Raw genomic sequence first — 17,960 nt, 5'->3', positions numbered from 1 at the left:
GGAGACCTGTCAAAAAGGAAGAGAACCCGGGTCAGAAGCAAAAAACAAAGATACAAAATCTAAGGGAATATGCAAACTATAAACGGGAAGACCCGGACAAGACACTACGAAAGCAAAACTAAGGATCAATAAAAGAATACGACTCACAGCCACCCTCGTGCAGCTTATCATGCTGCATAAATGTGTCCCGGGTCAATTGGAACCCGATGCAAGTACAAAACTCAGCCAGCTGATCCCGGAACTCCCCCTCCGCACCCGGAGCACCAAAATCCGTTCTAACCTGCTTATCGTCCGTAACTATATATGGCATAAATGCCAGATCCAGACCTTTGAGCATGAGAACTTCACCGTTCCAGTGTTTCAGCGTGCTCAGATGACTAACCGGGCTGATGAACCCGGACCCTAAACCACACTCCCTCGAGCGGAAGCGCAACTCGTACAAAGGCTTCACCCCGGACTTTTTGAACTGGAACAACACATGGAACAGCTTCAGGGTCGGGTAATAATTCATCTTATTACATGACCATAGGAACCAGGTCATCCATTTAATTGCATTCGGGGTGAGCTGCATAGGAGAGATTTTGAACTCATATTTGCACAAGTGCTTGAAAAAAATATGCCACCTTGGATTCCACCCGGATCGAAGATGCTCCATCCACACAGGGATGAAACCATCAGCCGGACGGTGGTAGATTTTCTCCCCGGGTTCAGGCCACCGCCACTCTACCTCAGGAGGCAGCTGGAAAGCAGCCCGGATCATCCGGTCCGCGACGTCCGGGGCCAACTCTTTAATATGGCTCCTGACTGGATAAGGAGCCCGGATCCCAGGAAGCTTACGAAACCTCTCGTCAAACTCGGCCTCGTCGTAAGGCCCCAAAGGTCCACCCGGATGCTTGCGTCTGTAGAACCCGGCCATATTGGCATAAAAACCCTTCTCTTCAACCAGAGGAGCCTTGGTGATAAAATAAGACTTAGAATCACACCAGACCCCCTCCGGAGACATAATCACCTGCCTCCCAACCGTGGCTTTGACATCTTGCCGAACAGACACTACCCCGGAAGACGAAACCTCTCTCTCCGCCATCTTAACCCGGGCTCGTTTAGCAAGGGAATGAACTTCGTCACACTCCGTGTCACTGGAAAACTCCCCGGGCACAGCAGAATAGGCAACAATTTCTCTCCCTGGCCGCCTAGGGATCCGGACCATAGACCTAAATAAAGAAACAATCCGGGTCAGTTTTTAGAATTCACACATTGTGGCAAGTTTTATTTAGGTCCAGATCCCATCCTAATTCTATGTGAAGAACATACCGAAGAGAAAACAAAAAACAAGCACATCATAAGCTAATAGAGCTACCCGGGTCCAGCTTACACTACAAACATCTTACAAACCAACCCGAGACCGCTCCTTCCTCAGAAACGCGACCGGGTCCGAAATACGCTACAGCGGCGTAAAAATCCTCACAAGTCGGGAAACTACAGGAGTATCAACGCATCTACCCGGGCTCTCCACCAAAACGCATACACCATATTCTACGAACCTACCCGGGTCCTCTCTTTCTTCAAATTTACGTGGGGAGAAGGGTACAATATACTAAAAAGACACCCGGGTCCTATGTGCATACTACAGCACAAAGAGGTTTTCCTAAGTACAAACAAAACACCCAAAAGCCCTACCCGGACCTAACATATGCACCCGGATCAGAAACGGCTATGTCCTAAAGCTACCCAACCCGGGCACAACCACCCTACCCGGGCTCAGTTCAAAACCCGAGAAACTCAAAAGCCACAAACAGTTCATAAATCATTCCAAACCAAAAACAAGAATCAAAACCCAAACCCCACCGATATATGCATACATATACACGCAACAAAAACTCAAGAATGCAGCACCACCCAACCATCAAAAACCCAGAAATCACCAAAACCAAAAACAACAAACATCGAAAACCGAAAAACCACCAAAATAGCATATAAACATATACGTATACCACGAACACCAATCTTTACACAACAACAACGAAATATGGAAACTTCACATACAAAATCGCAGAGAAAAGCTTCGAGAAAGAACAAAAAAAACGAAGAGCAAGGGAGAAGCATACCGGAAAAAGGAAGAACAGTCGGAAGTAAAGAAGCGGAGCAGGCGTCGGCGCTAGAATTCCGGCGAGAAACAACGAACGGCGAAGCGGTCCAAGCACTCTTCGAAGAGAAACAGAAAAAACAAGGGGGAGAGAGCAAAAGCGAAAATGAAAAAGAAGGAGAAAGGGGGTCTGTGTTTATATATAGTCACATCACAGACGACGTGGCAAGCTCTGATTGGCTGAAAAGGAGTTATGACAGCCGTTATCATTACCTCAAAAGACGCGCCTGTTCAATTTTCAAAACGAAGAAACTGTTTAATAAAAACCCCTTCGAATTCACTCGGGAAAGTGGTCGATTCATTTACTCCGAACCCGGGCGTCTGTGCTTTACCCGGATCCACTTTCCAGGCAGGACAAAAGAAGTGATCACAACTGATACCCGGGTCTACCTTGGCAGGGCAACACCGACAAACCTCTACCCTTACCCGGATCTACCCGGACAGGGGGGCAAACATCAAAACTCTACATCTACCTGGATCTACCCGGACAGGGGGGCAAACATCAAAACTCCACATCTACCCGGGTCCACTCAAACAAAAGCGGAAACTTCACTCTACTCCCTCACATAGAGAATCTATGTAAGGGAGTGGGGGGCAAATGATAGGGGTAACCCGGGTTCACAAACCCGGGCCTACTCAAGGACCCCGATCCCCGGGAAGCCACCAGGAATAGGGTACAATCCATCAACCCTACCAGAGTACGCCGTCCGGATAAGGTACAGGACCCGGGTACACCAGGGGTATATGCGGATCATACTCCTTGACCGGGGTCCAAACCTGTACCAGCCGACACTTGCTGCACAAGGCACAGACTGGCACGATGAAGACAAATATAACGGTCAACTACTGGCGATAGAGACAAGCCAGGGAACATTCCAAAAGACTACTTCTACGCCGACACCTGGACACGTGTAGGGGATCAAACCCCTACACGTGTAGGACCAGGATCCAGGTACGCACCCCCGAACCCTAATCCTTGGCCTATAAATAGACCAAGGATCAAGAGTCTGGGGGTTAACTTAACTTGACTCTCTCCACACTCATATTTACACACACCTGCACTCAGCTAAATACAAAACACTAAAGCCACCAGCAACCACCACACAACAGCCATACACCTTCATCCACCACATATAGATAGCACTCTCTCTAATCTTTATCCTTCCGAAGCCTACGCTTACTCTCACGCCGGAGTCGCTTCGGGGCAAAACCCCCCCGCCGGCGTTGTTTTGTAGGCTCCCATCCAGCAGCTGCACCACGGAACCACCAGTCACGGCGGAGGAAGGACCGGGATCGGAGATTGGCGTTATCAGTGAGTATCGTATTCAACCCCCCCTTCTACGATACTTTGGACCTAACAAAAGTGACATTCTTCGAACACTCTTTGAAGCAAAATCATCAATCAAGTCTTCATATTCTACTGTCTCCAAAATGTCATTCTCAATTGCAATTAACGCCAATACGTTGAGTCGATCTTGAAGCATTGTGGATCGCAAATAAGACTTCAACAACTTCAATTTGGAAAAACTCCGTTCAGCTGATGCAACTGTTACAGGAATAGTTAACAAGATTCTATAAGCAATAGTTACATTGGGATAACAGTGAAAGCCTTTCAAAAATTTCAGTATATCAGTAGCCTCTATAATATCGCTAGGCAGAATTTCTCTAAGAAGCTTTAGTTCTACAAATAATTCATTCTCATCAATATCAGATTGCCCATTGTATTTAAGTACATTTTCAAAGTGAACACAAGAATTTTTTAAACTCATGTCATCTAATGATTTAAACTTTTTAGAAGTAAATAAAAATCCAAAAACACATTCATATTCTTTATACTGCTCAAATCTCCTGTTAAGAGAACTAATAGCTTGATCTACTATGTAAAGGAAATCATTGACTCTGAAAATTTTCTCACTAGACAATGGAGGAGCAACTGAAGTTGTACTTGTACTTTCATCAAAGTGTTTTTTTCTTTTAATTTCACGCCTTTGGGGAGAAATAGGATCAATATCCATTTCAGTTGCAATTTCTTTAGCACTAACTAGGGCATTATCAAATCTAGTTTCTTGATAAGTCTAAAAAAAAAAAAATCAAGCCTATTATATTTTCAATAGCCACATCAATAAGCATATCCTTTGATTGTAAAAACTTACTCACAATATTAACTGCAGACAATATATCATACCAAATAATTATTACAATCAAAAATTCAAAATCACCTAGCTCATTAGTCGCTAGAGATTTGGCTTCACTCTTTATTTTGGAATCATTATCAACATCGGCTATTTGAAGTAAAGCTTCTCTAATGTCCAACATTTGAAACCTTATAGCTTTAACATTATCAACACGACTCTCCCAACGAGTAGATGACAATGATTTAAGAGTTAATCCTTTAACATTATCTTTTAAAATCTACCATCTTTTAGTGGAACAAGCAAAAATTTTATATATACGTTGTATGACCCCAAAAAAATCTCTATCTTTAGCACACGTGTTAGCCATATCACATAATGCCAAATTTAGACTATGACAACCACAAGGAGTATAAAAAGCTCTAGAATTGATCTCTAATAATCGTTTTTGTACTCCTTGATGTTTTCCTTTCATATTCGATCCATTGTCATAACCTTGTCCTCGAACATCAAATATATCAAGATCAAGATTTTTCAATTCGTCTTGTAAAATAAAAAGGCCTTATCCAGTTGTATCATTCACATTTAAAAAACCTAAGAAAGATTCTTCAATACTAACAAGACTTGAGGAGACATCTATATATCTTAATATCAAAGATATTTGTTCTTGGTGACTAACATCAGGAGTACAATCAAGTATCACTGAAAATTATTTTGCTTGTTTTATTTTCCTAATAATTTTTTTTAATTGCGGAACCAAGCAAAAGTATTTACTCGTTTTAAATGTTATGACCTAAATAATGACTATTAATCTCAGTACTAGTAACACGCCTAACATGTTCTTGTATAATTGGATCATATTCGGCCAACATTTGTACTAAACCCAAAAAATTACTTACTCTTTTGGTAGAGTCTCCCATTGGAACCACGAAATGCCAAATTATGTTTAGCGAGATACTTAATAATTGAGATAACTCTATGCAACACTTTCTTCCGATGATATTTTTCTTTCTCAATTAGTGTTTGAGTGGTTTTATCAAGAGTTTCATTCTTTTGAAATCTAAGACGCAACTCATAACAAGTAATCATATTTTTAACATGGTCTATAGTTGTCTCATGTTCTTTAAGCCTTAAACCAACATGTCCCCAATTCGAAAAACCTTCATTTGTTAATTGACCCCTACCAATTCCCTTTTTCAATATTTTACAACAAAAATAAAATATTCTATCAAGTTCTTTCGAATAAACAAACCAATCTCTATCACATTTTTCTATATTTGATAAAACTCTAGTATACAAATTTGTAGTAAATAACCTAGAAAAATTATCTTTAGGGCCTTTTATGAGAGAATGACCCCTTTTAGGACCATTCTTCACCAACAAATCAATCATTCTAGAATCAAGAACATCCCAAGTTCTTGGATCATATATATCAGGGAAGTGATAAGTTTCAGATAAGTGCACATTTTCATACACATCATCAAAATTATCATTCTCAATCGGCACCTCATCAAAATTATCATTCTCAACGGGCACTTCATTAGCATTAGCATTATCTAAAATATCAACATCAATTTGAGCATCAATATCCACATCAGTTTTTTCAATTGAGTCTTTTTTTCTTTTATTATAAATTTATTAAGAGATCCTCTTTGAGATTCAACTAATGCTTCGGCTCTTTTTTTTTAATGCGCTGTTCATACCCAGAATCATATTTTCTAGTTTTAGGAGGCATACTTAAAAATATCCACACAAACAATTAAAAAACTAGAAAAATAGGCAAATAAAATATTATTAAAAACCAAATGGAATAGAAAAACTCGAGAGAAGTCCAGTATGAGCCTGGCTCTGAATACTTAGTTCACGAGTCCATAGATAAGAGCCAAGGCCTGCCAAAACAAAATTAGAACATTAGAATCTCAAAATCAAAGAATAACTAATTAAACTAAAACAAATTAAAAGGACAACTCTTCAATACCAAACTTGTAACAATAGCCTAAATTCCACCACACTCTCCAGACCACCACTTTGAGGCTTAACTCAGTAAAATCAAGTATGCTATCTAATCTTTCTGAATAAGATGTAAGCAAAAGATAAGAGTATAATATGAGCCAAAAATTGAGATATGTAATTTGAAATCAAGAGAGAATATATCGAACAATTTTTCACCATTGTAAATGAAGTTAATAGATGGGTAATTGAAGTCGGGAGATTGATTCAACCAATAAAAGTGTAGAATTCGATATATAGATACACCTTGGCGGTGTATTCTTCGTAATGACAGCGTGAGTTTTGAAGACAGAGTTTTGATGAGGTTTTTTTTGTTCTAGGTAATATAATGTATATATCTATAACTGGCCAGATATATTTGGGGGGCCTAGAAATTTGGGGGCCCTGTTCTATCGGGCTGTTTGCACACCCTTATAGCTGGGGCTGAACCCTAGTAGCCTCTTCACGTCAGTTGCTGCTCTTCATCAAAAACAAAAGCAAAATTTTGAGCCTTGTTCCGCATCATTGTTCACTGGCTGTTCCATGTGTTGATGCACGCGAAGAATTATCAACAGCTTGCATCCAGGAGTCTTGTTCTCATCTTTACGTGCAAAGAAAACACCAATTATCAATATTGTTTTTCTGGTCGCCAACATCCCATTGCAGCAACTAGAAACAGGCTGAGAGTTTGTATGTCAGGCCAGCCAGCCAGTCGCAAGCTGCTACACAACCTATGATTGTTTATCTTCATTGAAGTTGTTGATGCAAACGAATTCTATACAAAATTTTCTTACGTGGCTTCCTGGGCAGCAAACACATGTGTTGTTCTGTTTTCTATACAGAGCTATTCTGTTTCTGTACAGAGTGTCCGTGTCCTTTCTGTAATCTCCACAGTAGCCGGTAGCCGCTTTCGATCAGCGCCATCGATCATCTATGCTTTTTGTAGTTCGATGTGGTTACCATGAGTTCTGCCTTTGCAGTTGTTTCACCTCCGAAAAAGAAACAGAAACAGAGCTCTGAAATAGACAGGCATGTTATTGTCAAGTATCCCGCAATCAAGACCATTGGAGACACCTAACGGAATCTCTATACAACATTATCCAAACGTCCGGTGTTACCAAATAAGTATGTTGATATCGATGCCACTTATCGCTTGAATATTAACAAGGAATTCGCGCATAAGCTTGCTAAAGTTGGATGGCGTGGTTTGCTATTGATGGACGAACCTTCTTATTCTACTCTTACCTATGAGTTTTTGAGCTCGTTCACGATGACTACGGAGGGTCCGTTATCTTTCCGGATTGCTAATAAAAATCATCAAATCACGAAAGCTCAACTAGCTAACATGTTTGATTGGCAGTTAGTAGAGCCGCAACAACCTCCTCCGGATTATGCAAACCCTTTTTGGCGTAAAATCATAGGGATGCCTACCACTTCAAGATATGTACCTCCCAATGCTTCTGCTTCTAATATTATAAGCCATTGCTATCGCTATTTCGCTCGACTTATCTCATACACTATTTATTGTCGCGGTCCGGGGAGCTTGCTTTGTTGTATTATTTTGACACAAAAAATCCAGTGGATTGGACGAGTTTATTAATTGAAAGGCTAATATATCAAGCTAAAAAAACTAAAGGTGCTCTTGTGATAGGAGGATTTGTTACTAGAATTGCTGAGAAATTGGGAGTTTTTGATCGTGGCACGACGAGTCACAAAGTCGTGGTAGGATGGTCTCTTACGATTGATACTAAGTATCTAGAAGGCATGAAGATGTTAAGAACACGACCATATCATCCAATACCTCACTAACGCCTTGAGTGGCGCCTTTATAGGAACTTGAGCTACCAGCCTTAACACTCGAGCAACAGGTTGATGAGCTAAAGAAAAATCAAGTTCAAATGATTCAAACTAAAGAGAGAATGGAGAAACAATTGGCTTCCATAAAAAACAATTGTCTAACATTGCTGCTTCTATTGTGAAACACTTTTCACACCATGCATCTTGATCCCAGGGGAGTTTACTTTCTTTTCTTTATAGCGTAGGTTAGTAATTTCTAGCAGTATGTGAGTCTAGCCTATAGTTTAATTGTTCATTGAGGACAATGAACCACTTTAGTGTGGGGATGGGGTCTCAATTAGGGATGGCAGAAAAGACCGATCCGAATGGATATCCGACCGAGAGATAAAATACCCATTAGAGGCACACATACGATTGGCCGAATGAATATGAATGCGAGAGCATCATTGGAATTCTAAGAAAGTTAAGCATGATGTTCACAGTAGTTTGATTGATTACAAGTAATTCTGTCGATATGTTTTAATGCTTAATTTCTGTAATTGGCCAATATCATTGATTAAAGTTATGCGAATAAAGGTAATAAATCGAGAGATAAAATACCCATTAGAGGCACACATACGATTAGCCGAATGAATATGAATGCGAGAGTATCATTGGAATTCTAAGAAAGTTAATACTCGAGAGAGATTAGCACATGTTCTAGTTACTTGATCAATTTAATTACTAAGGGTTATTAATTGTGTCATCATCTTTTTTTTTTTGCTAATTGATTACACACGCACACGTGGGGGGTCGAACTCCCGACCTCCCGCAAGGGGGTACAAGAGCTTTACCACCACACCAACACCTTCTTGGCATTGTGTCATCATGTTTCGAGAGTGTTAGTACTCGAGAGAGACTGACATACTCTAGCTAAGTGACCACTTTTATTATCTTAGTTTAAAAGCCAGTTTGGTGTAAGCATGGTGAATCCGATTGCCCTAGACCTTTAGTTAATTGATTTCAAAACACATTTATTTGCATTGTTTAGTTATAGAAGAATCTTCAAAACTCATCTTTCTTATTCCGGAAGCAGTTTTCAATAATTCGATTGAATTTCTTGAAACCTGTCTCCCTGTGGATACGATCCTGTACTTGCTAGTCTCTGCTAATAACAGACACCGTCCACTTGCGGATATTAATTTAAACGCATAAATATATGTGTGTGTATATAATGTAATAAATTTAAAAGATGGCAATTATATTCCCAAAAAAAAAACTGCAATAAAATGAAAGGAAAATGGAGAGGAGGGAAAATTTAGAATAAGAGGCTGGGAAGCACCACGTCAGCCGGCCAAGTGTTTACTTTATATAGATATAAGATATGTCATACTGAAAAAGTATAATAATGATGATACATAGAATGTTTCATATTTCCAGAGATGATTTAGTAGTTTGTGGCACAAGCAATATATGTGCGTGCCTTTTCATCTTCTTCATTTCCCATGTGAAGACCGTGATCCTCAGCTATTCACATTTATATTGAAAATTTACAGATATTGAAGACAATAAATATCATAGGAGCCAAACATAAAGAGCCCTCTTTCTATTGAAATGTCTATAGATTCACTATACATTTTTCTGTTCCAAGATAGTAAGAATCATCTACTAACCAATCGCTTCAAATGAACCTTAACATTACCTCCTAAGTGACCGAAATTAACAAAATTGCATATTGATAACAAACTTATGTAGACCTTTGTATGTGTATTTTTAAGCACCTTTTCAGAAAAATAATTAAATATGTGGCATGAACAACTAAGATTCCCTACTAAAAAATATTCAAAATAAAGTTTATAATGATAATTGAGAAAAAAAGTAGAGAATCTAATTTACTAAACATAGTAACTTATAAAACTTCACAAATCCAAAAAACATATCATATAAGCATATAGGGTCGCGCTCAAAAGAGAACCAGTCCTTAAAATAGAACCATAGAACCACTAATGTTCTGCTGCGGAACCCTAAATTTTAAATAGATTTTTAGGATCTAAATCTAAATACATGTTTTTTTCATATTTTTTCATCGTTGTGTGTATTCAAAAATAATTTTAAAATCTAATACATAGATATTGACATTTTTTGCATGTGAAGTTCTGCTGCAGAACCCTAACTCATACTTAAGTTCTGCTGCAGAACCCTGCCTTATAAGATAAGGGTTCTATGGTTCTCTCTCTAATGGTTCTCTCTGGAACATGACCCTAAGCATATAATCAAACATGATAATCAAATCTAACAGATGTAACTTGAATAGGAGAGAGCATGGGCCGGTTCGGCTCGGTTTCGGGATGAAACCGGAACCGCAACCATATATCTTCGGTTTCTAAAATCGAAAACCGCAACCGCCGGTTCGGATTCGGTTTAAAAAATCCCGGTTCGGCTATAATCAGCTCGGTTTCGGTTACAGAACCGACAATTATGAAATTGAAAATTAATTTACAAAAAAATAAATTAACACACGCAATTCAGAAATAAAAATCTATTTTATATGTAATATCCATCCCTTGCGGTGTAATATACGTTATAAATTATAACTCCGGTGGACAATAGGCACAATACAAATTTTATATCAGATACAACAATGCAAGTTGTTTTCTGATAACAACTTTTTGGTTGGCCGCATTTAGAAATAGAACCATAGATAGTGTTCCAGTAATTATAAAACATACAACTAGTAAAAATAAGCAGCGAATAATCGGAAAGGGACTTCAACTTGTGAAGGTCCAGAATTTATATGAATTGGAAATCAGTTAACTTCCTGATATAGTCCTAGTTCTGCAACTTGATAATAATTTGTAAATTAACATTTTAAAAAGTATTCCTGGTGGTAAATCTATCTTAAAAAATGCAGAGCAAAAAAAGGCAATGCATCTCTTATATATAAAGTTATAAACTAAAGAACTAACCTTAATCAAACCAGATAGTAAAAGTGAAACTTATTCATAAATTTCAAACGATAACATAATGTCTAAAATGCCAGCATGCACTAACAAATATCATTCTATCAAATCGCCAAAAATAGATTATATAATATATATATATATATATATATATATATATATAATATTCATTATTTAATTATTATTTAAATAACCGGTTCGGTTCAGTTTGGAGATATAACCGGAACCGAACCATTTAAATCGGATGGGTTTTTATTTTTTCGGTTACGGTTTCGGATCGGTTACATTCAGATCGGTTTTCTTCGGTTTTTCCCGGTTTCGGTTCAGTTTCGGTTACAAATCGGTTTTTTGCTTAGCCCTAAACTTGACTTGTATTGGTATGAAAAGTTTATAACAATCGGTTACAAATCGGTTTTTTGCTTAGCCTTGAACTTGACTTGTATTGGTATGAAAAGTTTATAAGAAATCATATTTATAGTCTAGCATAAAGCACAATATAAACACTAATTACTGAAAAAGAAAATAAACCACTTTAAAACATACTTTTGTAGAGATGAACTTAATCACTCTGTATAAGGACATGTCAGACATGTATGAAAAAATATTTATGTTTCTATTCAATACAATAGTTACTTTATATTGGTAAAATTTAGTTAGCCAAGTATAATCGAATAATATGATCACGCATCTAATCAAACATACTTTGATAAGAATAAGAACCATTATCCCATCTCATCAGTTACATCATATTTGTATTTTTCTTCGTGATAACTCATTTGTCTGTTATTGTGTATATTTGCGTCTGTATATATTTACCATTTTGCCATAACCTTTTTATTGCTTCATGCATTTTTACGCGTTTATAACGCTAATAGCCCTATCAAGCCATGAAATGGATGATCCATATGTCAAAAAGTGTTATAAAATGATATATTAAGTGATTGTCAAAAGCTTAGTCAAGAAGACTCGCAAATCTTAACAAGTAAGTTTGGTGAAACTTACTAAGGAAGGCTCGCAAAGCTTATCAAGGAAGTCTGGCAAAACTTACTAAGGAAGACTCGCATAGCTTATCGAGGAAGACTCACGATACTTACTCGAGAAGAATCATAATACTTAACCTAGAAGTATTGTGAATCTTAGTTAGGAAGATTCATCAACCAACCTCTATAAATAGCTGGTTCAGTCGAAGTGAATTATATTCTGAAATATTCTGAAATACAACTACTTTCTCTCTCCACCTCCTGTTCTCTTTATACTTTATAAGATAGTTTCTGTCCTATCGTTGTATAGTTTAATAGTATATATTACAAGATTTACAACACGTTATCAGCACGAGACTCTGCCGAACTGAGATAAGTCAAAGAAGGACTCTGCCAAACTGAGATAAGCCAAACAAAGTACATCATAAACAGGTACAAACTAACCCACTCTAAAAATTGCGACTTTCACAGAAATAAGGTACGATCCAGCTCTACTCATTTTACAATTATTACTATTGTTATTGCTTATGAATTTACTATTGCTTGATTTGTTAATGGCGACGATGCCGTTAAAACTTTTTAGTTATATCATACTGTATAGATATTAAATTGTTTCTGTATTAACTTGAAATATTGATTGGTCATGTTTTATATATTTATTTTACATTCAGAATGATGAACCCTGTAAAATTAGAGTTTGTTGCCTTGGATATTTTCGGGTATAATTATCTTTCTTGGTTCCTTGATGTGATATTAAACCTTAGTGCTAACAGCCTAAAAGATACTATTGATTTAGAAAATAATCCCCGCTGTTTAACAAAATGCCAAACCAATTATCTTTCTTAGACATCACATCCATGAAGACCTAAAATCTGAATATCTATGATGCGTCGTATTATTAAAATTCTATAGGACATCCTCTTAAAACTCAAAAGGTAATACCCCAAGATGAACTTCCTTGTTCAGTATGTTCCTTAATAAAATTGATTGTCTGATCATCCCTAGTTAAGCTTCAAACTGAATCCCTGAAATTCTTAAGAAAGAATTCAAGGTGATATTTGTGGTCCTATTCATCCTCTTCTGGCACATTTAGGTACTTTATCGTTTTAATTGATGCGTCAACTCAATGGTCCCTTATATGCCTTTACCAAATTATTTGCCTAAATAATCAATAGAGTTAAGAGCTATATGACCTACAATTGAATCATATGATTTCCATAGACAAACGTTTGGTTAACATGTCATTAAAAGGATTTCAGAGATACTAGTGGAGGACTTTTTGATAATTGAAAAATGTGCCCTTATTTCATTGTCACAAAGAACTACACTGAGGGCACAATTAGTATTATGTTGGTTTTGATTGTCCGTTTAATATAAGGTATCTAGAACCATTAACTGGTGATATTTTTACTGCTCGGTATGCTGATTGTCATTTTGGTGAATCTATATTCCCTAAATCAGGGGGAGAAAATATTTTGCATAAATTATGTGATATCTTCGAATGCATCAGTTCTGAATTATAATGATCTACTAATAATATGGGTCATAACTTCAAAGAGTTATTTATATGCAAAATATTGATAATCAAATGCCGAACTCTTTTAGTGATTTTTAGACATATTATCACACATACATGCTATTAATGCTTTGTTAAGGATTGAAATCCTGATTTATAAAGCAATTCTTGAAGAATTGGTTAGAGTATAATAAGCACGCCGGGAGCGTGGGAGACCTATTCATACATTGGATATTGTACTCTGAAATTACAAATTGATTGTACTTGCCCCAGAAGCGGCAGGCTTTTTTTTTATATATACCCTAAAAGCGGTATTACCCCTTGTAGAGGTTATTGTATTATGAAACGGAAATTAATTAGACTTGCCAAGAAGTGGCAACTATTCCATAATATACCCCAGAAGTGGTATTACCTCCTGAAGAGGTTTGAGCCCTTGAAGTGGCTGAAACAAAATCCCTAGAAATGGGATTCTTTCTGAAAGATGATATTGTCCCAGAAGTGACAAATACATACCCCAGAAGTGGTATTGCCTCCTGAAGAGGTTCAAGCCCCTGAAGTAGCTGTAACAAATACTCCTGAAAAGGAAATTGCCCCAGAAGTGGCACATGCCCTGGAAGTGGCAAATGCCCCAAAAGTGGCAAATGCTTCCATAGAAGCAAAGGTACCTGAAAGTTATGAGATCTCAATGATTTATGTACATAAAGGGGAATTATTGGATCATGAGAGTACTAAGATTGATGATGTGTATGTTTTTCCGTGATATGTGATATTATGATAAACTCCGATCCTAAAGTGTCGACAATGAGATGATTAGATCGTGAGAGTATTGAAATTGATGATATGTATGTGATATTATTATGAACTCCGATCCGGAACCACAAAGTGTGGAAGAGTGTCGACGATGATATGATTGGCCAAAATGACAATTTGCAATCCAGGAAGAATTGCAATCCTTGCGCAAGGGAAATGTATATGGACCTATAGTTCAAACACCAGCTGGTGTAGTCACTGTTGGGAATAGATGAGTATTTGTATGAAAATGAAATGAGAGAAATGAAATTGTGAGATATAAAGCTTGGCTGATAGCTCAAGGATTCTCTCAGAAACCTGGATTTGATTATCAAGAAACATACTCTCCTATAAGGGATAGAGTCATTTTTGTTTCTTAATGGGTATAACTTTAATCACCAGGAAATATACTCCTGTAATAGATGGAGTTACTTTTAATTTTCTAATGAGTATGGCTTTGGTAACACGTCTGATGGACGTTGTGATAGCATACTTATATGGATCACTTGATAGTGGTATTTATATGAAAATCCCTGAAGGATTAAAGATAGAGGACACTAAGCCTCGACATTTATATTATGTTATATCACAACTATCATTATATGGTTAAAATAATTTGATCCTATGTGGTACAACAGGCTTAGGAAATAATTATTGAATGATGGATATGTTAATAACCAGGTATGTCCTTGCATTTTTATTGAACGTTCACCAACTGTTTATGTTAGCTATATATGTGGATGATTTGAATATTGTTGGTACTTCTGAAGATATTACCAATGCTATTAACTATTTGAAAAATGAATTTTGAAATGAAAGATTTTGGAAAGACAAGGTTTTGTTTAGGTATACAGGTGGAGCACTTATCTTCAAGCATATTTGTTTATCAATCAAACTACACTGAAAAGGTCGTTGATCAGTTCTACATGGACAAAGCTCATCCACTAACCACGCCAATGGTTGTTCGATCACTCGAAGTTGAAAAGGATCCCTTCTGTCCTAGAAAACAGGATGAAGAATCAATCGGACCTGAAATTTCCTACCTCCATGCAATTGGAGCCCTTATGTTGCATTTGTTGTGAACCTGTTGGCGGGATTCAATTCTGGCCCAACTAAAAGATGGTGGATACATGTCAGATCTTCACTTTGGGCGATCACAAACAAAGTTACTAGAAATTCATAAAGCAAGAAAATGATGTATTTGTTTAAGACAACTCAAGGAAAGACATGTCTAAGGAGATCGAGCAAAAACACATATTGTCAGAATTCTTCTATACTCAGGAGTTTCAAGAAAATGGTGATATTGATGTACAACAAGTCCGTTCATCCGATAACCTGGTGGATAAACCTGCAAAGTCATTACCGACATCAACATTTGAGAAGTTACGAAGTAATATGGGTATACGGAGATTAAAAAGTCTACTGGATCAAGATGTCGAAATGTGAGTAATTTAATTCAGGGGGAGACTGTACTCTTTTTCCTTCGACAAGGTTTTTATCCCACTGGGTTTTTCCTTGCAAGGTTTTAACGAGGCAGTCAATCTCTATGATAACTCGCATTTGACAATCAAGGGGGAGTGTTATAAAATAATATATTAAGTGATTGTCAAAAGCTTAGTCAAGAAGACTCGCAAATCTTAACAAGTAAGTTTGGTGAAACTTACTAAGGAAGGCTCGCAAAGCTTATCAAGGAAGTCTGGCAAAACTTACTAAGGAAGACTCGCATAGCTTATCGAGGAAGACTTACGATACTTACTCGAGAAGAATCATAATACTTAACCTAGAAGTATTGTGAATCTTAGTTAGGAAGATTCATCAACCAACCTCTATAAATAGCTGGTTCAGTTGAAGTGAATTATATTCTGAAATACAACTACTTTCTCTCTCCACCTCCTATTCTCTTTATACTTTATAAGATAGTTTCTGTCCTACCGTTGTATAGTTTAATAGTATATATTACAAGATTTACAACAAAAAGAAAATAATATAACCAGACTATCATTCTTGGTACCATCATAAAGGTTAACATTGCTTAATTAAACTGATGATTAAATGCATAAAATATGGAGTGGCATCTCACGTGTAGTACCTGATTATATTGAATCTAGACAATACCCTCCATTGCCCCTAAGAGCTCTTACTTTATCTATAGGCATAATATCTATTTGAAATGTTAACATTAAGTCCTATGATTTATAAATATTGGAAGTACATATTATAGCTGAATTTAAAATGTTTTATTATAATACTCATAGTATAATTATATGATTTAGTTGTTGTACCCAAATTTTGTTATCGCAATATTGGAGGCCCATAATTAGATATTGTCCTGATTCACCAAGTGTGGATGGGTTAGGATTCATGATATTATTTTGATGAAACTATTGTATGCTGAGAAAGCAGGTTCCATAAGGAGGTTCTTGGTTGCCAAGGAACCTATTCGGGAACTATGATATTGGAACTCTCTAGGAAGCTCCTAGAATTATCATAGAAGCTCATTGGTGGAGCTCTATAATGATAGTACAGAGGCAGGTAGCTTTTGTAAAATTACAGGGAGGTTCTTGGTGGCTTGAGAACCTGTTTATGTTCGACCATCCTTAAGCACAAAGCATTTCTCACCATATACGTGAAAGCAACTTAGTGATGTTTTTTGATTGGCCATTACTTCATATGTTGTCTTTTCCAGGTCTTTATATATATATCAGGGTTTAGTTTTGAGTGTAGCAAGTGGTATTCACGACTTTATAACAAAAATAGATTAGAAGTCTTGATTGATTTATCATAGTCCTTGCAACTTCAATCAAGGTTCTTTTTCTTCCTTTTCACCATTCTGTTTGATGCGGAGTCCTAGGGGATGAATACTGCCTTGAGATACCCTTGTCCGTGTAGAAGTCATTTAGAATTCTATTATATAATTCAGATTCATTATCAGATCTAATTGCTCGCATAGGCAAGTTAGCTTCATTTTCAATTTTCTTGATATGCAATGATGACTTGTGTTGCTTCCTTTTTTGAATGTAAGAACAATACCTATGTGTATTGGAGTAATCAACGAATACCACCAAAGCATATACTTTCTTTGAAATAGACATGATGTTGACTGGTACAAAGAGATCCAAGTGGATCAGATGCAGGGGCGAACCATGTCAAACATACCTCTGCTTTTATATGATGGTTTCTTCGACTTTCCGGTTTCACATGCATCGCATATACCTTCTTGACAGAAATTCATCTGTGACATACCTCTCACTAATTCCCTCTTAACCAAAGAATACATTATCTTGAAATTTAAGTGCGAGAGCTTTCAATGCCATAACCAACTTTCATCAGTAGAGGTCTTGCTATAGAAATACTTGACCTCCCCTTTGCTTGTTGAGTCAATGTCGGCTATAAACTTGATTTTCTTCCTCCGCGTAGAGTAAGATCCTTATCTCTCCAGTTTCAAACCAAACAAGATTCTTTGTGAAATGTTACATCGTATCCTTTCTCACAGAACTGATTAATACTTAACAAATTGTGTTACAGTCCTTTAACCAGAGATATGTCTTCAATGAGAACATTTCCAACCTTTAGTTGACCATATCCCGTTATGAAACCTTTGTTGTCATCTCCAAAGATTACAACCGGGTCGGTCCTTATAACCACATCCGTGAGTAGGGAATTTTCTCCTTTCAT

At 37.1% G+C, this 17,960-nt stretch overlaps 1 pseudogene; it reads right to left on the bottom strand.

Moving 5' to 3' along the window:
• Window positions 1-3,468: 3,468 nt before the first annotated feature.
• Window positions 3,469-17,960, bottom strand: LOC135152220 (uncharacterized; annotated as a pseudogene).

This window comes from Daucus carota, chromosome 4 (genome assembly GCF_001625215.2).
Source record: "Daucus carota subsp. sativus chromosome 4, DH1 v3.0, whole genome shotgun sequence".
NCBI classification, from domain to species: Eukaryota; Viridiplantae; Streptophyta; class Magnoliopsida; order Apiales; family Apiaceae; genus Daucus; species Daucus carota.
The sequence above is the reverse complement of the archived record's forward strand: the minus strand, read 5'-3'. Positions and strand labels throughout refer to the sequence as shown.